The 23,952-nt window shown below is 40.6% G+C and overlaps 1 protein-coding gene across 8 annotated transcripts in view; it reads left to right on the top strand.

Annotated features, from left to right (window-relative positions):
* Positions 1-23,952, top strand: part of ca10a (carbonic anhydrase Xa) — a 361,550-nt gene that overhangs the window by 62,337 nt on the left and 275,261 nt on the right. The gene's annotated exons all lie outside the window — the stretch shown is intronic.

Below are 23,952 nucleotides of genomic sequence, written 5' to 3'. Positions count from 1 at the left end.
GACTCGTAAAATGAAATAATTTTTGTGATAACTATTATGCTTTAGCTGGAACGAGCCTGTTTATACAGGGTGAAACTCTGCTTTTACAGAGCAGAGTGAGCCTGATTTTCCCGCCTTTCGTCTCCATGGCGACGGCGCAGCTGCAGATTTCACTGACAGGTCAAACTCCTGATGCTCAGTGTACAGAGCAGTTCCATGCTTATTACTGATTACTCAACTACACTATTGGATTGTGTAGTAATTAAGCACGCACTTCCTCTAAATCCTTTCAAAATAAAAGCACCAAGCCAAATAATTAGCTTTAAAAGCAGTATTTCCGCTTTTAGTAGGATAATTATGACTATTTAAAGATAGATTAACAGTTTAGTAATTACCCACACATGCTTCCTCTACATCCTTTCAAAATAAAAGCACCAATGCCAATTATTAGCTTTAACTGCACTGTTTTTGCCTTTGAATGGGTAATTATGATTATTTAAAGACTAATTGACAGTTACGCTATTACCCCACACATTTCCTCTAAATCCTTTCAAAATAAAAGCACCAATTACAATTTATTACCTTTAATGGCAAGATTGATTAGAAAATTTCTGGTTCTGAATACTTACCAATCGTTAATGAGACTACTTTAGAGTTCAGTAAATAACCACTCACACTTATTAGGGTGCTTTTATTCTGAAAGGGCTTAATCTAAATCTTTTGCTTTAATAGGGCTATTCTTGCTATTGAATGATAAATTATGACTATCTAATGACTATTTTATAGTTTAGTAATAACTCACACACAACCTCTAAATCCCTTCAAAATAAAAGCACCAATGTAATTTATTACCCTAAATGGCAAGATATTTGATTCTGACTGGTAAATTTTTAATAGTTATTAAACTATTACATAGTTAGGTAATTATTTACAAATACTTTCTTCAAATCAAAAAGCTAGTCAGCTTATTTATGATTGTCAACAATGCACCTTGGTCAACTTTTTAATCTTTGACATCTTTTAACCTTGGTCAACTTTTGAATCATTGTCATCTCTTTAATATTGTCATAGTATGACCTTGGTCATCTTTTTAATCATCATCTTTTTATTCGCCATCTTTTGTCATCGTTTTAATCTTTGTCAACGTTTTCTCGTTTTCATCGTTTTCATCGTTTTGCCGTAGTCAACTTTGTGACGTCAGCAGCTTAATCAGCGTTTGTCATCGTTGCGGCAGCAGATCAGCTCTCCCACGTAATTTCTCGAGAAATTACTTTTTCTAGTTATTATTATTCTTCTTCTTCTACTTATTCCGCCCTTTTTTTGATTGCTATCTACTTTTTAACGCTTCATCGTAGAATCGTCGTTCAACTTTCTAAACGTGTGTCATCTTTAGGAGATGTGGGCTATTACTTTTTATGTTTTCAGCTTTTCAACTTTTAACGTTATTCAACTTTTTTCATCGTTTTTTTATAATGGTCGTCTATGGGAATCATCGTTAAACTTTTTGTCAACTTCCCTCTTTTCATCAGCGTCTATCATCGTCATACTTTGGCGTAGAAACGTCATTTCAACTTCAAAAGCGTCCATCATCGCTCAACTTTCTCCTCGTAAATCAGCGTTGTCGTATCCTCTATACTTTTCAACTAGTGAGCGTTTAAATATGGTGTGGTTTTTGTTAAATTTTCAGCTTTTCCATTAGTGTGTATTGGGTCATTTAGAGTGCGTGATGTCACAGCCAGAGTGCGAGGGTGCGCTTTTTAAAGACAGAACTTCGGTCTTTAACTCGTCGCTACAGCCACAATTTCTACTCTATGAACGTAATTATTTCACTAAATCGTAGTCATACTTGTCTTCTTTCTAATGATGTGTCTGGCTTTACCCTCAGACTTATACTTTAGTCGCTATCGACCTCAAAGCACAGAGAGATCCTGAAATTCTCCCATAGACTCTAATGATAATTTTTGGCAGACGTCTGGAGAAAAACAAGGAGGAGACATATTTTGAAATTGCGACTGTGGCTACAAACGTTTGTCCTCAAACATAAAATTTACACCATTTGCTCATTGAAGCCTTGGCACTCGAAAAATGAAATAATCTTTGTGATAACTATTATGGTTTAGCTGGAACAAGCCTGTTTATACAGGGTGAAACTCTGCTTTTTACAGAGCAGAATGAGCCTGATTTTCCCGCCTTTTGTCTCCATGGCGACGGCGCAGCTGCAGATTTGACTGACAGGTCAAACTGCTGATGCTCAGTGTACAGAGCAGTTCCATGCTTGTTACTGATTAGTCAACCACACTATTGGAACGTGTAGTGATTAAGCACGCACTTCCTCTAAATCCTTTCAAAATAAAAGCACCAAGCCAAATAATTAGCTTTAATAGTAGTATTTCTGCTTTTAGATGGGTAATTATGACTTTTTAAAGATAGATTAACAGTTTAGTAATTACCCACACATGCTTCCTCTAAATCCTTTCAAAATAAAAGCACCAATGCCAATTATTAGGTTTAATGCACTGTTTTTGCCTTTGAATGGGTAATTATGATTATTTAAAGACTAATTGACAGTTACGCTATTACCCCCACACATTTCCTCTAAATCCTTTCAAAATAAAAGCACCAATTACAATTTATTACCTTTAATGGCAAGATTGATTAGAAAATTTGTGGTTCTGAATACTTGCCAATCGTTATAGAGACTACTTTAGAGTTCAGTAAATAGCCACTCAAACTTATTAAGGTGCTTTTATTCTGAAAGGGCTAAATCTAAATCTTTTGCTTTAATAGGGCTATTCTTGCTATTGAATGATAAATTATGATTATCTAATGACTATTTTATAGTTTAGTAATCGCCCACACACAACCTCTAAATCCTTTCAAAATAAAAGCACCAATGTAATTTATTACCTTAAATGGCAAGATTTTTGTTTCTGACTGGTAAATTTTTACTAGTTATTAAACTATTACACAGGTAATTATTTACAAATACTTTCTTCAAATTAAAAAGCTAGTCAGCTTATTTGTGATTGTCAACAATGCACTCTGGTCAACTTTTTAATCTGTGATATATTTTTTACCTTGGTCAACTTTTGAATCATTGTCATATTTTAATCTTGTCCTAGTATGACATTGGTCATCTTTTTAATCGCCATCTTTTGTCATCGTTTTATTCTTTGTCAACGTTTTCTCGTTTTCATCGCTTTGCCGTAGTCAACTTTTGGACGCAGTCAACTTTTTTGACGTCAGCAGCTTAATCAGCGTTTGTCATCGTTGCGGCAGCAGATCAGCTCTCCCACGTAATTTCTCGAGAAATTACTTTTTTTTGGATTAATATGCATCTTTGCTCTGTCCCACAGGTTAAGATGAGTGATTGTTGTCTTGACAGCACAAGTTTGAATTCTTTCCGTTAAACTCCAATGCAACTTAAATTTTGTCAAGTTGTCAATTCGCGCTAGTGGGTGTTTTTAATTGCCATAGTTGCTGGTGTATTTACACAGTTCCAAGGCCAGCTGAGAGACATAAGTAAGTATAATAACATAAAAATAGGAATCTATATTAATTCATGGATCTGTGTTATAAATGTATTTTATACAGTACAGTATGTATCTCTGTACTTGTCTTCTAGTTTGTTGGTTGTAAAGAAAAAATGCAATGTTTCAAACAGAATTCAATCAAAGCATTGCAAAGCAAGTATTGTTAAAAAACAATAAACAAAGTGTTTTTTTTGTCGACACAAGGCACAGTTGGATTTAAAGCAGTGAACGAAAAAATAAGTTGTTCTCTCGTTATAGCAGCTTTTAAGTTTGTGTAACCTTACTAAGAAGAATACAGAGTTAGTGGCCAGAGATTTGCAAAAGATCCTGCAATCAGATTATGAAGCGTTCGTCAGCCAGACCTCCATGCGCTACGCGAGGTTTGGATACGCCAAAGATTAAAAACAAAATTGGTTTGATTGTAGTGCCAGATACTCCCTCTGGAGGCCTTCGTGGCCAAAAATGCCCCATAGACTTCAATGTAAACCACGTTTTTTAATGTCACTGCCATCACACTATGAAACCATGCATTATTGGATGTCAGCATTTCATCTTACAGAAATGTAGGTTGGAGTTCACCGATGATACGCAAACACAACAAAGAAGCGCGACAGAAACAGCCTCAGCAGTGGATTAAGAATCACAAACTGTTTTACAATGTGCCTTTCACGAACGAAACAACTGTGGCATTGGAGCATTTTGCCAGAATGAGCTTCGCAAAAAGGACACTTGGTTTCCACACTGCGACCTAAACATCCCCTCAATCTCCACGTTTGAGGACTGATTTCCAGGTGGGGACCAGGCCGACGATTATTTTAAGTCCATAATCAAACGTACAATGGGGTCATACATAAAGTATTTTGGACCACAGCATAGTTTTTTCCAGGACAATGACCCCAAACATGTCGCTGCAAGAGCCTGTCTGGAGGTGGAAGGAATGAACTGGGTGCGCACACTGGCAGAATCCCCTCATCTGAACCCTGTAGAGCTACAATAGTAGGGCATCTGCTGACTTTATTCGCAGATTTCTTATACTCCTGACAGATAAAACCTTTCACTTCACTGCTTTTAAACGCTGTTCTTATGGACGTTCACATAATCTGTAAGAGGATATTATTTCCATCCATTTTCCAAGCCGCTGAATCCCATATGCGGGGTCGCGGGGGTGCTGGAGCCTAGCTATGGGCGAGAGGTAGGGTACACCCTGGACGTGTCGCCAGTCCATCGCAGGGCAACACAGAGACATACAACCATTCACACTCACACCTACAGGCAATGGAGATCAACCTAATGCATGTTTTTGGACTGTGGGAATAAACACGGGGGAGAACGTGCAAACTCCACACAGAAAGGCACACAGGAATCGAACCCACAGGAATCGTTGCCTTGAGGGAGAGCAGGATCCTCAGTGTCTTCTCCAATTTCAGAGGATTTTCGGCCACCAAGGTCATGAGTGTATAGAAATTGTGTAACTTCTATATAATTGACAAGTGAAAAGACAATGGTTTTAAAAAATTCAAAGAGAAAGTAACATTTCTGACAAAAATCATGCTAGCAGCTGTAACACAGCCAAAATGATCAGCAATTGAAAAAACAATGCCAAAAATGTACAAAAATGCCTGAAGGGTCATAAGGGTTAAACAAAAGCTCCAATAACTTGTAGCGGATATACATGTTAACATCTTGTCACCACTCGTTCAGCAGGTGTGAAATACTTTAGCTCTGAGACAAAAAAAAGCTCCATGGGAGATTGGGCAGCATGATCAGCTGCACTTACTTAGGCTGTGGGTCGCCAAAACCTTTCACTTCACTTTTTTAAATGCTCTTCTTATGGTATTTTACATGACGTCTAGCAGACTACCACTGCTACCAATGCTGAACCCTGTCCTAACCTGACTGAAGGACTTTGCATAAATGTCAATAATATTGATTGATATTAATTGCATAGGTTTGCTAAGTTTTAGGCCTGATTATTTTTGAGTGTTGTGTCGATACCCTGTACCCGTAACTTGTTCGGAGTTCCATAAGTTTGTTTCCTAATGGATTATCAACAGAACCCTGCATAGTTAGAGCACTACTCTCCTTGTGGTGCTGGAGTTTTTACTATACAGAATGGAATATAATGAGAGTAGGCTACCAAGTTTCAAAGTGGAACTAAATCCCTGTTCTGGTTTGAGAAAGACATACACTATTTTAACTTACTGTATGAGGTTGTCAGGAGTGGCATAGAAGTACATCAGAGTAGTTCAGGACATATATGGGAGGAGTATGGTGGTGTTGAGATGTGCTATAGGTCAGACAGAGGAGGTTAAGGTGGAGGCAGGACTACACCAAGGATCAGCTTTGAGTCCCTTCTTGTTTGGAATATCCCTGGACAATGATGATGACAATGTGATAACCATTGAGAGTAGAGAGAAGGTGGAGGAACAGCTAGGGAGGTGGAAGTTTGCTCTGAAAAGAAGAGGCATGAAAGTTAGTCGTGGTAAGACAGAATACATGTGTTTAAACGAGAGGGAGCGAGCTAGAAGAGTGAGGTTACAGGGGGCTGAGGTGAAGAAGGTGCAGGAGTTTAAGTACTTGGGGTCAACAGTTCAGAGTGATGGGGAGTGTAGAAAAGAGGTGAAGAGGTGGGTGCAGGCAGGTTGGAGTGGGTGGAGGAAAGTGTCAGGAGTGTTGAATGTCAGCAAGACTTAAAGGAAAGGTGCACAAGACAGTGGTGAGACCAACTCTACTCTATGGGTTAGAGATGGTAGCAATGAGGAAGAGGTTGGGATGGAGGCAGCAGAGATGAAGATGTTGAGGTTCTCCTTAGGAGTGACGAGTTTGGACAGAATCAGGAACGAGTACATTAAAGGGACGGCTCACATTGCCTGTATTAGCACCATAGTCAGAGAGACCAGACTGAGATGGTTTGGACCAAGGAGGAGAGACTGTATATGTATGCACTAACAGAGGACATGAGGTTGGCTGGTTTGAGTGTGGAAGATGCCCAGGATAGAGTGAGATGAAAAATTATGTTTTACTGTGGTGACCCCTGATGGGAAAAGCTGAAAGAGAAAGAAGATAGACTATTTTAACTAGTTAACAAGTAAGTAACTAACTAGCTCAGGGGTGTTAGGGCTCAGGGTAAAACGCATTTTTGCTCAGGGGCCACATTGAGGACGATCTATTCCCAAGTGGGCTAGACCGGTAAAATCATAACTTAGACAGATAGATAGAATAGATAGAATGCCTTTATTTGTCCCACAGCGGGGAAATTCCCATCAGCAGCCATCTTGACCGGCGCTAGTCCAACAGTGGAAGCAATTCGCAGTACAAAACAATACAAAGCCAAAAACACACGCACATACGGTGGCACACTGTACAAGTGGAAACCTTGCTGGAATTTTTCCTTGGGTACATCAGGACAGATAGATAAGGTCGGAGAGCAGACAGTGAGACTGTAAGGTGGAGAGGGAGGGGTGTATCTGAATCAGTGTAGTGAAGTGTTGTTTATACAAGTATGACTGAGGCCGACCAAGATGTTTACATGCTCGTCCAACAGTTGTCCTTGAAGGGAGTCACAACAGGGAAAGAGGATAGATAGAGGCACAGCTGGTGAGCTAGATTGGACCCGGGAAGGGAGGGGTGAGGGAGAAGGGACAGAATAATACACAGCCAATTCTAATATGTTTTAACAATCCATGACTAATTTGTCTAAATCAATACTCCAACTCAGGGCTTCATTGCCTCTTGTGGGACCATGGGTCACCCGTGACATCTCCTCAAGCCTGTCAGACAAGGCTGTCACCATAGTAATCAAGTGTTCAGTCTGTCTGCAGATGTTATCCATCTGTCTCTTGTCCTCCTCCGAACGGGCTGAGATCTTATTAGTCAGTCCTGCAATTCGGGCATCCGAACTGGCTGAGATGTCACTAATCATTCCCTCCATCCGGGTCATCCTCTGATGCAAATCATCCGAACGAGCTGAGATGTTACTTGTCAGTCCTTCAATCCGGGCCATCCTCTGGTGTAATTCCATCAGCCAAGTAACCATGGCCCCCAGCAGCGTTTGTATCTCCACGGCCGGTGGACACGCCAATGAGCCGGCCGCAGATTTTCCAATTTTACCAATCTTCCGATAAAGAAGGGCGCCACCAAAGCCAATCATGAGTAGCCCTGTTATCAAAGTCCAAAATATGAATAGATCCTCTGTATCCTCGATGGACAGAGGCTCCAGACACACAGGGCAACAGGAATCCCACGCGTCCCGCATGTAGCCGGAGGCAAAAGTCCCCAAGAGGCATTGAGGGAGTGGTTCTCCCGGAGATTCTTTTCTTTGTGAGAACATTTTGTCCACTGTGAGACCAGTTGATTAGCTCCATGTTCAAAAATGTTATTCCAGAAAGGCCGATCAGGGCGCTCAGAAAAAGACAGGACAAGGACACGGCAAGCAAAAGCAGTTTGCTTCTCCTCGAGAGGCGGAAGTAGAAAGCTCAACAACAACTTCAAACAACTTTTTTTCTTTCTTTTATTATGATCTACTTATGTCTAAAAGCCCTATATCGCTATTAATCATAAACCACCTCAAGTTATTTAAAAATTCTAAAGACAACACACAATGCCTCAATGATTCACAGAAGTATATCACAGAACTAGAGTATATCAGGGTGTCTCATAGTTGCATAGTTTGTTTGACTCCTAATACCTGGCATCTTTCAGCTTTCACCAGCACATCAATATCAAGCGTCACATCCTGAGTGGCGGCCAACTTCAGGATGTGATTCAAGCTTTGTTTATTTATGCTCGTTACAGAGAAAACTTGCTCACAAAGATATGTGGTTCCAAACATGCACAACAGTTTTGCAGCAAGGGCTGTCAAGTTGGGGTAACCTGGCAAGACATTCTGATAAAATGTGTTCAAGTTAGCTGCGGCAAATGTGCCCTTTAAATCTGAGTCACACTGCAAGTCTATTATTTCAAGTTGGATGCTGACGGGTAGATCAGATGGATTCACGGTGAATTGCCATCAAAAAGTCTCCAGTTCACCAAAAACCTGAAAACTCCAGTAAAAGTCCCGTTGTTTTATCTTTAAACCTGTATGCCACATGTTGGGTAACACACACAGGGGAAGTGAGCTGCATCATCACTGGCGAGTTGCCATAATGACAGCTTCATCGTGAAAAAATGTATGCTGTCATAATACCTTGACTTTATTGCGTTTGTTGGCCTATCATTTGGGGCGCACCATCTGTAGCCAGGCTGACAGCGCGGGACCAGTCCTTGAGCCAACAAGTGCGGTGAAAATATAATCGGCTGTGGTTGTACAGTATCCGTCATCGGCACCAACTTTGTGAACTCTTTGGTGACAGTTAATGTGTCATGTCATGAAAATGACCAGTTGCGCTACATCTGTAAGGTCCATGCTTTCATCAATTGCAAATGACTTTACTTTTTACTTTTAGCAATGAGGTGTCTAGCTTTACCTGCAGCGTCTTGGCTTGGATATCTTGGCTGAGAGTAAACACAGACCGGCCACAGTTCATTCACCTTCTATCTTCTCCACTGTTCTTGAAAGTTGTCATATACTGTGGTATTTGTTGGGATATAGACTCACATAGTGGTGACGAAGGTTATATTCTTTTTGGACCGAAATATGCTGTGAACTTTCCCATTCACTTTCGTGAATAAATAGGACGATGACCATTTTTTTAAACACTCTGCCCCAATATGTCTAAAAAAATGGGCTCAAAGATAGTGCCATGGAGCTGTAATACTGTAAGTATTGCAGGCAAAACAAAGTAGCTCATCCAGACTGCGTGACTTACTTGCTCTGTCCCGGTATAAACTGTTTGCTTGTGTAACACAATTGCTACTGCAGAATTGGAACAGCAGTTTCCATCCATCCATTTTCTAAACCGCTTATTCCCTAATGCGGGGTCACGGGGGTGCTGGAGCCTAACCCAGCTGACCATGGGCGAGAGGCAGGGCACACCCTGGACGGGTCGCCAGTCCATCGCAGGGCAACACATAGACAGACAACCATTCACACACACTCACACCTACGGGCAATGGAGAGAGTCCAATCAACCTAATGCACGTCTTTGGACTGTGGGAGGAAGCCGGAGAACCCGGAGAGAACCCATGCAAACACGGGGAGAACGTGCAAATTAGAAAGAAAAACACTAGAAAGAAAGGCACCAGGGCCGCCTCCGGGAATCAAACCCAGAACCTTCTTGCTGTGAGGCGACAGTGCTACCCACCGCACCACCCTGGAATTATTTTTTCTAAAAATTGCAGCTCATTTTCACACTTTCTATACTATCTTGTGGGCTGGATTAAGTCTGTTTGAAACCCTGAACTAGCTACTCAGGGGCAGAGCTCTATGAATGATTTGAAAATAAGGGTAATGAAGTTTAGTTACAGTTATGTGGCCATAACCAGAAAAAACGTGCTTAACCTAAAGATGGGTGATGTAGAAAACAGATTGGGAAATGACAACGTATTGTCAAAACTGAATTATTAAGTTTGTCTCTTTAAATGGTTTTAAAGCTAAGGGAAAAAACTGAAAATTGGCCTTCATTCAACGGAACGCTGTCTTAAACAACAACATTTTCTTACGGGAGTTCATACAGGAGTATAAACCAGACATACATGTATATTAGTCTAAATTGAATTCTATCGCCAAGGAAATGGCTATCCTGCTGTGCTGACCTCAGATGATGCCTCAGAACCATATAGTTGTTAGTATGTGGACTTTTCTATCTAAATTCTATTATTATAAAATTAGTGGACATGACAGGTCAAATGGATACTGGATGGATCTTTCAATTTTGGTCAAATGTTCATGTTCAACACACTGAGGAAACCTCAATGACCAGTTAACTAGCTTTACCTCTGTTGACTAGTGATGTGTCGTTCGTGACCGATTTGTTCAATATGAACTAATCTTTTATATGACTCGGGAGGAACGAGTCCTCTCAGTGAACGTCTCTTCAGTTCCATGCATCTTCTCTCAACACATGGCAGCAGCTGCTTACTGTAAGCTCAGTCAACAGGACAGGAAACAAAAATGATTTGTTCAGGACTTACTCAACTGAGCGTCCGTCCTTAAGGATTTGTTCTTTTGACAGCCGAGCCGCGCAGGCTCTGGGGCGAGCAGCAGGCGCTCCAGTTCGTTCCTGATTTTGTTCCCATGGATCCTTACGGAACGTTCATTCTTTTGTCATATGACAGCTGTGGCTCAGCTACGGTGTTGTCTGGCCTAATAAACAAGGAAATGAACGATGTCTGATTTATGATGTTTATTTATTTATCACCTGACAGCCGACATACCTAATTTATTCATGGAATCATAATTAATTAGTGGTCTTTGATTCTCGTAGATGTGTGTAGTTTTATTGTGTATATAATATAAAGTGTGTTTGTAAATTAATACTTTCGAACATATATATTATATCAACTTGTTGATATTGTGGTCCTGTATACTCTGCCACAACAACAATAATAATAATAATGTCATGTTTTGAACAACATAAATGCACCAATGCACCTGGTAAACATTTTAGGGAACTTATGGTTACTTTTTGCTTTAAAAGTCTCACTTATTGTCAAAATAAGTTTAACTTTACAGCTAGTGCAGCTAGTTACTTCATCGTTCACAGCTCAGGCTCTGTGGCAAGCACCAAGTACTACAGTTCTTTTGGAACTCCAGTTCGCATCAATTGAAACAGAACTGTGCTGTAATGAAATTCACCCATGCCAGTTTGTTTTGGATGAAGTTGCGGATTCTACTACTGACGGGGAACATATATGGGTTATGGATCATCATTTTTAGCCTACGAAAGTGTCACCAAAATAATTGAAGGAGAAGACAGATTGAAGTTTGTACTGTACATTTAACCACCTAGACTAGTATTTCCCAGTTCTATTATCATAACACATATCTGTATATTTTACGATTTAATAGTAGTTAGTTAAAATGTAAGGAACTTTGTATCAGGTGATAATATTGAGAGTCACATGGTAATGGTTATCTTAGTTATTCATAAACAAAAATGCTACTGTGTTATACTTTTACTTCTAAGACAGATTGTCATCAGTGTGTTTTTATTGTAAGAAAGTTTTATTGTAAAACAAATTTAATTTTGTATGCTAATAAACATGCAATTTTGTGATATTGCCATAAATATTGTTATTGCAAATTCTGAGGTAATGACATAATGTTCAGTCTATATCGCCCACACCTAGTTTATAGTTTGGTTAGTGTTGCCAGACATAAGACAATTTTTGTATTTATACAATAATTTTGGGGGTCTGTCTGAATATCATAGAGCCAATATACTGTATGATAGTGTTGACACTGCTGTTCGTCATGTTTTGATTTCGTTTTGATTAACACACACATCACTAGAAACTGCGAAAATAAGCAAACGCAAGTTCAGAACCGAAGCCGAATCCTTCTGTCACTGCTGCTGTGTTCAAGGGGTGTCGGACATTACCGCGTTGAAAAACATGTAAAAGAAAACACGGACAAGACATTAAGTCTCTAGCTCCGGAAATGAATAAAATAATTGTTTAATTAAAATAACTAAGCCTCTGTGTGACTTCTGTAGGTTATGTGCACATAGAATATGTTTGTTTTTAAATGCACTCATTGTTAAAGTTATTTTATTTCTTAATTTGGTTCAAATTTTGTGATGTGCCGTACGTGAACAATTTGTTTAATATGAACTAATCTTTTATATGACTCAGGAGGAACGAGTCCTATCAGTGATTCAACGATTCATTCATTTTCATGCAGTACCTTTTCTCACCACAAAGCAGCAGCTGCTTAAGCTTAGTCAGCAGGACAGGAAACATAATTTGTTTACAACTCACTCAACTGAGCGTCCTTCGTTAATCATGGAATCATAATTAATTAGTGGTCTTGATTTTTGTAGATGTGTGGCCTTATTAGTTAGTATATATGTATATATAGTATATTAGTATATAATGTAAAGTGTGTTTGTAAATCAATACATTATATCAACATCCATCCATTTTCATCCGCTTATCCGGGGCCGGGTCGCGGGGGCAACAGTCTGAGCAGAGAGTTCCAGACTTCCCTCTCCCTGGACACTTCCTCCAGCTCTTCCGGTAGGACCCCAAGACGTTCCCAGGCCAGCCGAGAGACGTAGTCTCTCCAGTGAGTCCTGGGTCTTCCTCGGGGCCTTCTACCGGTGGGACATGCCCGGAACACCTCCCCAGGGAAGCGTCCAGGAGGCATCTGAATTAGATGCCCGAGCCACCTCAACTGGCTCCTCTCAATGTGGAGGAGCAGCGACTTTACCAGGTATGGATGACCTACAGGTCATCCATACCTGGTAGGACTCCTTCTTCAGCTTGATGGCGTCCCTTACCTCCGGTGTCCACCACCGGGTTCTGGGATTACCACCACAACAGGCATCGGAGACCCTGCGTCCACAGCTCCGAACAGCCGCGTTGACGATGGAGACAGAGAACATGGTCTACTCGGACTCTATGTCTCCAACCTCCCTCGGAATCTGGTCGAAGCTCTCCCGGAGGTGTGAGTTAAAGGTCCGTCTGACAGAGGGATCAGCCAGGCGTTCCCAACAGACCCTCACAATACGTTTGGGCCTGCCAAGTCGTTCCAACCTCCTTCCCTGTCAGCGGATCCTACTCACCACCTGGTGGTGATCAGTTGACAGCTCAGCCCCTCTCTTCACCCGAGTGTCCAAAACATATGGCCGAAGGTCAGGTGAAACGACTACAAAGTCTATCATCGACCTCCGGCCAAGGGTGTCCTGGTGCCATGTGCACCGATGGACACCCTTATGTTCGAACATGGTGTTTGTTATGGCCAAACTGTGCCTAGCAAAGAAGTCCATTAACATAACACCATTCGAGTTCAGATCAGGGAGGCCGTTCCTCCCAATCACGCCTCTCCAGGTATCACTGTCGTTACCTACGTGGGCATTGAAATCTCCCAGAAGAACGATGGGGTCCCCAGTTGGAGCGCTTTCCAACACTCCCTCCAGAGACCCCAAGAAGGCCGGGTACTCCACACTACCATTTGGCCCGTAAGCAAAAATGACAGTGAGGGACCTATCCCCCACCCGAAGGCGCAGGGAAGCGACCCTCTCGTCCACGGGGGAAAACTCCAACACATGGCGATTAAGCTGGGGAGCTATGAGCAAGCCCACACCAGCCCGCCGCCTCTCGCCGCAGGCAACTCCAGAGTAGAAGAGGGTTCAGCCCCTATCAAGGAGTTGGGGAGGTGAGCCTGACTATTTCTAGCCGGTATCGCTCAACCTCCACCACAAGCTCAGGCTCTTTTCCTCCCAGTGACGTGACATTCCATGTCCCAATAGCCAGATTGGTTATCCAGGGATTGGGTCGCCTAGGCTTCCGCCTTCGACTGCTGCCCAATCCACTTTGCACCGGCCCCCTACGGTTCCTCCTGCGGATGGTGGGTCCACTTGAGGACGGCCCCACGTTGCTCTTTCGGGCTGTGCCCGGCCGGGCCCCGTGGGAATAGGCACGGCCACCAGGCGCTCACATGTGAGCCCCAACCCCAGGCCTGGCTCCAGGGTGGGGCCCTGGCTGCGCCATACCGGGTGACGTCTCTTGCCTTGGTCGTCTGCCTTTCATAGGGGGTTTGTAAACCGCTCTTAGTCTGGCCCGTTGCCCAGGACCTGTTTGCCTTGGGAGACCCTACCAGGGGCATTTAGCCCCCGACAACATAGCTCCCGGGGTCATTCGGGCACTCAAAACTTCTCCACCACGATAAGGCGGCTGTTCAAGGAGGAGTATATCAACATGTTGATTTGTAATATACTCTGCCACAATCAAAACATGTAATAATAATAATAATAATAATAATAATAATTATAATAATAATAATAATAATAATAATAATAAGAAGAAGAAGAAGAAGAAGAAGAAGAAGAAGAATGTTAATTTTAATAATAGTGTTTTTGGTTTTTGGTTAATGAAGTAGGAGGCACACTCAGCAACTGTACTCTAGCTCTGGTACCATGGTGATTTATTTTACAACTGTGTCAGTATGATACAACACACACTACTAAACTTAGCATAAGTTCAAGTAGCCTCTAATAAACACGGCTCTACACATGTTTCCTTCGTACATCCCAATCAACATGGAATTAAGCACAGATGAATGAGTAGCATATTCCTCCCGTGACACGCCTCTATATAAACATGTTAATTCATTTCAATATGGTCTGCGTCTGTGCAGTACACTAAGTCGAACCGTGTGTGTGGAGCTGTCATTGCTGTAGGGTATGGGTAATATGAAAAAATGTGGTCTAAGGAGTATTAAGGAGAAGTGAAGCAAACGACGGCTGTCCATTGACAAAGTGTCACCAAAACAGTTAAAGGAGAGGACGAACTGATCTCCTGACACTGTGTTCAGCAACTAAGAGGAAGCTTGTGAATTAAATCACAAATTAGTATTGACGCTGAAGACAGGATGTCATTTGGAGGCACACAAGTTTTATATGCAACAAGGATTACTATGAGGACCGTTAAATATTTTACTACCCAAGAGGCCACCCATCCAGTACCAGCTTAAAATCTGTTCCAAACAACGAAGTTCCATCATGTGTTGAACAAGGCACATCGCCAAAATGCTGGCTAGCTGTATTTGCGCATCACAGATTATTTGCACGTTGATCAAATTGTCAAATGTTTTTGGACATATTGTTTTTCACTTCATCCAGTGACAGGACTTAATTTTGCAATGTGTACAGTCGATTACTTAAAACCAGCAAATTGTGCTTTAATATTGTATGGGAACTTTACACACCTTGCTGACATATGAATGACTGCGTCCCACAAAGCTGGCAGGACTCGGCTCAGGGTAGACTACATCTGTAGTGTTCCATCTCCCCGTGGCTGGAACCCAAGTGTGGTCAACAGCCGTACTGTATGTACACTGGCTGTGCAGCTTCTCAGTAGTGCTCCAAAAATGAACACCTCTAACAGATCCTCTAACAGATCTAAAACTATTGTTCTAGAAGATACAGTATGTTAGCACAGTTTCATCCATTGTTTTTCTCCAGTGTCAGTAATTTTTTTTTTTTACATGATTACCAGTTTCTTAGTTTTACCTCTTAATGTCACTAACAGACCAATAGTTGTAGAAAAGTACTTACGTTAGCCAGGGAACTACTGTACTGTAGATCTACGCAGTTTTCTACGGGCACGTAGTTATACGTTATATAAAGTTATACAGTCGTAGCACTTCAAAGCCACCACCTTTTTTACCGCAGTACGTGCGCGTCGCCAGCGCGCCACGGGTGCGTCCCCGACTAAGGATTTTTAATCCTGCAGCCATCTGAAAAAAAATCAGGGTGCTAGTCTCATTTTAACCACCAGGTGGCGCAAAGATGTGAGGTCCTACTGTTCATTTCTATCTGTGTCTGCACATTACAGTAAGCACAAAAGACGATGCCATTGTTTTGTATCATTACATGTAGAGTAGTTCATTTTTAATTATTATAGATTATTATGCGTCTTTGCTCGCTAGTGTGGGCTAGTGTTTGTTGTCAATTGCCGAAGCTGCTGATGCTTTTACACAGTTTTCAGGCCAGCCGAGAGACACAGTCCCTCCTCCAGCCAGTCCAATAGAATAATATAAGTATAATAACATAAAATAGGAATCTATATTTATTCATCAATCGGGGTTATAAATGTATTTTATATGTATATCTGCAATCGTCTTCTGGTTTGTTGATCATGAGGAAAAAATACAAAACAAACTGGATTTGTTTCGTTTCGTCCCCTCTTTATAAGAGCGACAAACTGAATTCAAGTGTTGTTTTTTTTTCGACACAAGGCACGGAGTTGGATTTAAAGCTGATTTTTCGTTTGGAGAAAAAAGCATAGAACGAAAAACTAAGTCGTTCTCTCGTTATAGCAGCTTTTAAGGTTAACCAAATGCTTAAAATTTACTCCGACGCAATGACCTATAGTTTGCTCTGACTCTGAATGAAAAGCCCGAATGACAGATGATGTGTCCAGGTAGAGCTTAACCAGAAATGTATGTATGTGATAATGCAGGCAACGAGAGAATCGGGGAAGTGGCGTCACCGTCTGAAGCAGACAGTGATGTGACGTTCCAACGATGGTGCTGAGGAGACACCTATTCATAGGCAGATGACTTGGATCAAGTTGTCAATGCGCGCTAGTGTTTGTTGTCAAATGCTGATCTCTCTGCTGCCTTTATACAGTATGTCCTCGTGTGTAAGTACTGTGTCGGGTCTGTGTACGTTCTACGTTTGATTTTCCCCTCTAGAATAAATCAAGCCGTTTTCTAGGTAAATTGTCCAGAAAAAAATACAAAGAACATCCGCTTCCTTATTTCTCTTGATATAAGCGAAAAAACGGAATTTAATCACAGCACCGTGTTAAAACTAAATAAATGAGCTGAAAACAGTGTTTTCAAAACTAGACCTGGAATTAGATTTGAAGCCGTTTCCCGTTTTCTTGTTTTGTGGAAAAAAAGATTTTATTCTGGGGGACAAATCAAACAGTTGGAACATACACTGACCGTTTTCCGTTTCTCGTTTAAAAAGGAACAAACGGCATCTGCAGCATAAACCACTTTGACCACTTTTAAGGTGCTCAATTAAACAGTTAAAACACTAAGACATAGTCAATGTGCCCTTTAAACGGAAGCTGCATTATTATACTTTACCTTAATGACATTTACCACAATATCTGCAGAAAAACAAAGTTTTATTACACAGGCAACACAGTGGATTTGGAACTCGCTCCGCGCGAGTTACGGCGTCTGATGTTGATTCAGTTGCAAAAGCAAACTTCACATCCCATCCCCTACTACGTATTGGCACAGAGACATTAACATATTGTCTCCACTCGGTCAATAGGTGTGAAATACTTTAGCTCCGAGACAAAGAAAGGCTCCATGGGAGATCGGGCACGTGATCAGCTGCACCTACGTAGCTGTGAGACGCCAAAACCTTTCACTTCACTGTTTTTAAATGCTCTTCTTATGGTATTTCACACAAGTCTGGCAGACTACCACTGCTAAGTTGTAGAGGATATTATATAATAAAAATAAATAAATTGTAATAAACTCTCTCTATGGTATGCCAGAACGCCAGGACTCAGTAGATCTCCCACTCATTAATGCAGCAAGTTGTTTGTTCTGCATATATTGATTCTGCGTGAGTAATAAGACTGTTTTACACTTATTTAGCCGAAGACAAAACTCAAAAGAGAGACACACACGCAATAAGAAATATAAACAGAAATAGCTTGAAAGCGTTTCCGTTTTATATTCCGTTTATTTCGTTATTACTTCTTTCACCTGTACCACATAAAGTCATTCCAGAGCTACAGCCGTGTTCCTACAAAGTTAACCAGCTGTTTATTTCGTTATTCCCTCTTTCATGTCCGTCTGGTGAATGAAAGTGGGCGTGGCCATCCACGTTCCAGAGCAGGGACACTAGGGGAAGGGGAAACACACATCAACACGCAGGACAAAGATCTGCGTTTTTCTGCTGCTACAGCCTCGGCTGCGTTGGGTTGTTAGTGTCCCTTTCACCTGTAACATATGAAATGTGTTCCTGCGTCATAAAGGCCAGTGTGGGGGCTGATCGCCACCTATAGAGCAAATAGACACAACACAGCTCCAACGCGCTAAAAACCCGGTGATACCGCGCTGAAAATGCAAACAGATTGCCGTAAAGGCTGACACATTGAAGTGCTACGACTGTATAACGTTTACGTAGATAAAGACCTATGCCATCTTTTTGTGCATATGTACTCTTATGCATATGTACCTGAGGACCTAGGTCTTCTCTCACTCACTGCCCAAAACACACTGGTTAAATACCCGGTGACACAGAGAAACTTTTGGCAAACGTTCACAGTTCAAAGTTCCTGTTTTTCTGTGTCACCCTGTACCTCAATCTCTCAGAGTGAACACCCCTCCAGGCCAACCTATTTCCTTCATGGGGAATTTCAATCTGTCCTCGTCAAAGACACAGCTGCTGAAAAGGTAGTGTCTTCACTAAACATCTCATACACTGAAACACATAACGTGCTTTGTCAAAGTACATCCAGGTTTGTCATCCATACTGAACATTTTACAACCAAAAAAGATGCATTTGAACTCCCCAACATTTCTGACATCACTAATGAGGACATGAGGTTTTAAAAAGAGATCATAATTTGGTGCTTCTTCCTTTGTCTCCTACATGGTATGACTTGAATTACTTAACAAATGTATGTGTAAGTGTTTACAGTATTTGTATGTGTAAACAATGAACTAGAATGTTTATGTTGAAACTAAACAACTAGGGACAAGTGGAATGCTCTTTATCACACTCTCAAAGATATTTGAGTCATGAACATGTTCACTCTACAGTACTTTACCTGATGATAAAACACTATTGGTCAGATACATAACAAGAAACCAGCCATGAGCAGACTGGAAATGCTGCAATGATCCCCAGTTTGTAAACCCTACTGCTGTGCAAGGAAGACCGCAGCTCCACTGAAAAATCACAGCCCCTTTTTGTGGTTACTCTGATCTTTTAAGGAACCAAATAAGTTCAAACTTGAAAGAGGCTTCTGATAACAGCAACAAACATGAATAAAAAGAGGCACTCAGAACTCTTACTGAGCAAAATAAAATCCCTCAGCCTTGATAGAAAGTGAAGATGATGCTGGGGTGTTGCATCAGCTTTTTAATTAGAGTACTGTGCTATATTGCTGTCAACTCAGTAGACAAAATAGGGGAAAAACATTTTAGCATGTGGAAACAATCACACAGGGGCAGGAGCAGCAATTACTGTTGCTTAGCATACATTCTCACATGCTCTCTCAGATACATTTGTTTACACACTTGCAAAAAATAAGCTTTTTTAGTTTATGTCACTGAGATCTGGAAGACACCACTCAGTGTGTAGCGATTCACTCTTATTTCTCCTCAACACCTCTGACAAGCCAAATAACATGCAAAGTATAAAGAAAACTTTTTTGTTGTTTCATTGATTAGATGCCACAAATGTTTTTCTTTTTTTGCACCACGGAGTGGTGTGTCGTTTTTTCTTACTCTTTTTACTTCCTCATTATGAAAGGATGTTAAATATTACAACATGTGGAGGGATTCTGAAATTGTTCCACCTAGCACTGATGACTCCCCCACCTCTGGGCCTTTTCTTTTTTTTCTGTCATGTTCTGTCACTTCCACAACTCCTATCATCTCCCAATCATGCCAGGAGTGGCAGCTGCTTCTAGCAGTGCATCCATTTTGTAAGGGCTCCAGGAATTTGAGTCGAGGTAGTGATAAGAAGAGAGATGGATCCAGCATCAGGTTGTATGGAGGGAAAAGGCAAGATCCCAGTCTGGAAAAGCAGGCAGATAATGAGGTGTCAAGCAAAGAAGAACAAGAAATGAAAGAAGGGAGTAAAAGAAAGGAATGAGATCACAATGCTGAAGGATCAAAGTTTATCAAGTCATTTTCAAAAGATCACCTTACTGTACTGTATGTACAGGGCTAGATTAATAGAAATATAAATAGCCACATAGACCAACTGTGCCATATTGGTGCAAAATGTACTACCATAGACTGTATGCCAGTTTTCTTCCTTTGATATATATTTGAGGAACAAATTTGAACATATTTAATCAACCCTTTATCTTAAACTACAGTATTAGTAGCAGTATTGCAGTAGCAGAACAAAAGTAAGCATAAACCGTACAGTATATCCCTTATAGACATGCATAAGCCACAGCTTCTCTTGCCTCATTCATATCATACTTCAAATGATTTGGCAATCAGGTCTCGGGGGTATACTGGAGAGGAGGGGGATAGAGCCAGGATAAATATTGCTTGGCATTTCAGCTGTTTAGTAACTATTTTTCAGGCACTACAACAGACACCCAGAGACTGATGAAAGACCCACAGATCTTGTGGTCCTCTGGGAGCCTCAGCTCTCTGCGAGAAGTACCCCATTAACTAACGCATCATGGGAAATCCTGTGCTCACTCTTAGACCAGAATATGTTCTGAATCTTCAATCACCCAGCATCCATACAGTACATCAGTACAGTATGCACTTTTAATATAAACTATTACAATAAAACAAGAACAAAACATTGCTTAGTGTATTAACTACTGTATTGTCAATTATTTGTACAGAATTAGTTGTACTTTTTTTGTATTTTTCTTTTTTTTAATCTCAAATAGCCTTAATGCAGATTTCACATTACAACACACACTTTTGGGAGCCTGCCAACAGCTGCATACCAAAACACTGCACTGCAACAATAAAATAGCAAAAAAAAGATATTTACTTAATAAGTGGTTATCATCCCATAGTTATGGTTCAGAAGGTCATGTGTTGTCTACCCGTTGATTGTGTTGATAGACACTGAGAGATAGATGATAGACAACATCTATTCAGATCATGACGGAAGCAAGAATGGCCTGTTAAGAATGCTGATATTTTAAAAGTTACAATATGAGCATAGGGAAAAGTTACGGTAAGATGGATGAGAGCTCAGGTCAGTGCCAAGGCTGGTAAAACATTTAGCGTCACAATTATACCGTGGCAGATTATTGTGAGTTTACTTTATTGGTGTTGTAGTTGAAGGATTTTCAGAATTTTATTGAGTCACAGCTACACAGGTTTCAGTGCCAGTAGCAGTGGCAATTTTTTATGTTGCCTGTGACAACAAAAGATTCAGTGTCAGAATGAAAACTCAAGCAACTGAAATGTGTAGCTTGCAGAAATGTAAAAAACTTTACAATGAAGCTCAATAAAAAAGAAATCTATGAATAAGTTATTTACTATGGTGTTAGTAAAAAGCTTAAAGCATTTGTAGTCTTACTGATCTCTATGAGGGCAGACAGCAGAGTCACATCAGTTCTGTATTCTAGAGCAGTTTTGTTGTACAGTCATCATAACTGAAGAGGTTAAACGGAACTGAAGCAAAGAAAAAAAAATGCTGTTATACAGTATGTCATCATACTCTGAATTATGTTATCTGCTTGATTCTGAACCTAAATGGACCTGGTTGTCACTAATGTTTCCTGTAATACCATCTAGACAATTATTATTATTATTAGACAAAGTGTTATTAATCTATTGCTGGGACATGTAGTGTGCATGCCAAAAGAAGGGAATAAATCCACAACCTCTTACTGCCTCCTACTTCATTAAGCAATAGAGAAGCATTATAAACAATATTAAATTAATAAATAAAGTATTAAGGTTGAGTTCACATTTAAACAAACACAAAGAATCTGATCTATCTACCCCTTTGGACACATACTGTACACTGAATAAAATTATTATAATTAACACTTGTATTTGCCCTTATTTTTCATGGGCTGAACTCAAAGATCTGTGATTTTATTCTGTATCCTAAAGGTCCATTCTTTTTCAATATTTATCACAAATCTTTCTAAATTTGTGTTAGTGACCACTTCTTTGACTAGATAATCCTTCTACCTTACAGGTAGCATATTATTATTATTGTACAGGTGCCTTGGGCTGGCCACAATCAAAGTCCTGTACACAGACACAACCACACACAGAAATCATGTTTGTTTCTGTCATAATGTTTGCTTCTCAAAGTTTAACTTCACAGACAGTTAGTTACCCAGGAATTCTGGAATGTATTTATATGACAATGTACAATTGATTCTTCGGAATGCCTGCTTTCTGTGGTGTCATGTACAAGATAGCTGACATAAGCATACTGTATATCAGGGATTTAGAAAAGTGCGTAATGCAGAACCTACAAAGGGAGAACACAAAAATAGACCAAAAATAAGCGGTGGTAGATGTGCTTCCTGTAAATGTCAGCTTCACAGGGTCCCGTCTCTTTGCTTTTGGGTTTTTAGCAAACTTGAGGGAAAGACTACAATTTCTTACATAATGTGAGTCCCTACTGCTCTACACCAGATTAATCAGCAGCAAAGGCTCAATTCCACCCACTCTCACACCCACGGTGTTTTTAAAGGGGCTTCTAACACATTGTGGATGATATAACAAGATATAACACACTCTCCCACCTTAACTCATATCTTTTTGTTAAGGTCCCTTTGACTAATGGTAACATGCATTAGTATACTCAGGTCTTCAAAAGATTGTTCTGAAGCCATTATAGACAAAATGTTTCACCCAAACGTAAAACATAAATGCACAGTGAAAGGGCAGACTTAGCGTAAGTCATGAGCGTAAACTATGTTGTTAGAAATAATCAGTAAAGATGCAAAACCTTTGAAACGCCAATGGATCAGATCTCACCTTAACATTAAATGTATCTACCATTCAGAAAGACACTCTCTTTGAACAGCATCAAATAGCAGTGCTGCTGACGCGATTGGCAAAAAGGAGGAGTGAGAATGAGCAAGGAAAAGACCGAAAACAGTCTGAACATTAAGCTCTAATACTTATCGTTGCTTCATTAGCACGAACACTGTGGACATGTTCAAGTAAGTGGGTGTGGAAAGAGAGTAAAAACAGCTTTAATGCTGTCATTCAGTTGATGATGCTTGAAACATCCCACACAATGGCGGGCAGAGTCGAAGAACAGTCATTATTAATATCTACCATGAAATATGAAGAAGAAGCATATGGGGCCATGTCCCCCTCTTGATAACATTAAAGTGGGCACAATAACTTCTACCACAGGACCTTATCAGGCTCTTTGTCAAAAGATTAGTGGTGGCATTTCTCTTTTTTTGGTGTAAACGTAATTTTTTGAAAGCCTTATGAGTGAGGGTGAAGGAAGATAAAAAGAGAAAAATGAATTCAGGAGATTGTAACGGGTTCCTCAGTCAACAGCCACATTTTAATATTTGCTTTATTCTGGTACACTGTCTGAGGGTGCCAAATAAAATTTAACATTCTTTCACAAATAGTGGATAGTGGCATTACTGTACCAAACTCTCACACACAAGGAATTTTATTGTTTGTCAGTGGAGATACTATATTATGTTGTAACTGGGGATTGGGAATTATAATTGTAATTGTAATTGGGGCTAATCTCAGTCAGTCTACATCTAACAATCTGACCTTGGAAGAACCTGATAAAGAGGCAGATTTACCCCCTCAGATAAATATAAGTCTACATACCTGCCTGCTTGGACACACAGTCTGGTGCATCACAATAAAAAGTAATGACACAGACAGTTGAGGGGCCCAAACAGCCTGGTGTGATTTAAATTGAGACACAAAGCTAAAGCCCGGTCTCATTGTCAGTCTGTGCTCTAAGCATCCAGGTTGTTACTGATATCGGCTGTGTAAACTGCCATTCATGCAGTGCAGTAATCTCATATCAAAAGCTCCTTTTCGCTATTAAACATCTTGTGGATGATCCTTTCTTTTCCCCAGAAGATGCCCACCTGTTTTAATATAGATGACTATTTGGAAAAAAACAGATTAAGCCTA

This window comes from Betta splendens, chromosome 19 (genome assembly GCF_900634795.4).
Source record: "Betta splendens chromosome 19, fBetSpl5.4, whole genome shotgun sequence".
In the NCBI taxonomy this organism is placed as follows: Eukaryota; Metazoa; Chordata; class Actinopteri; order Anabantiformes; family Osphronemidae; genus Betta; species Betta splendens.
The sequence above is the reverse complement of the archived record's forward strand: the minus strand, read 5'-3'. Positions and strand labels throughout refer to the sequence as shown.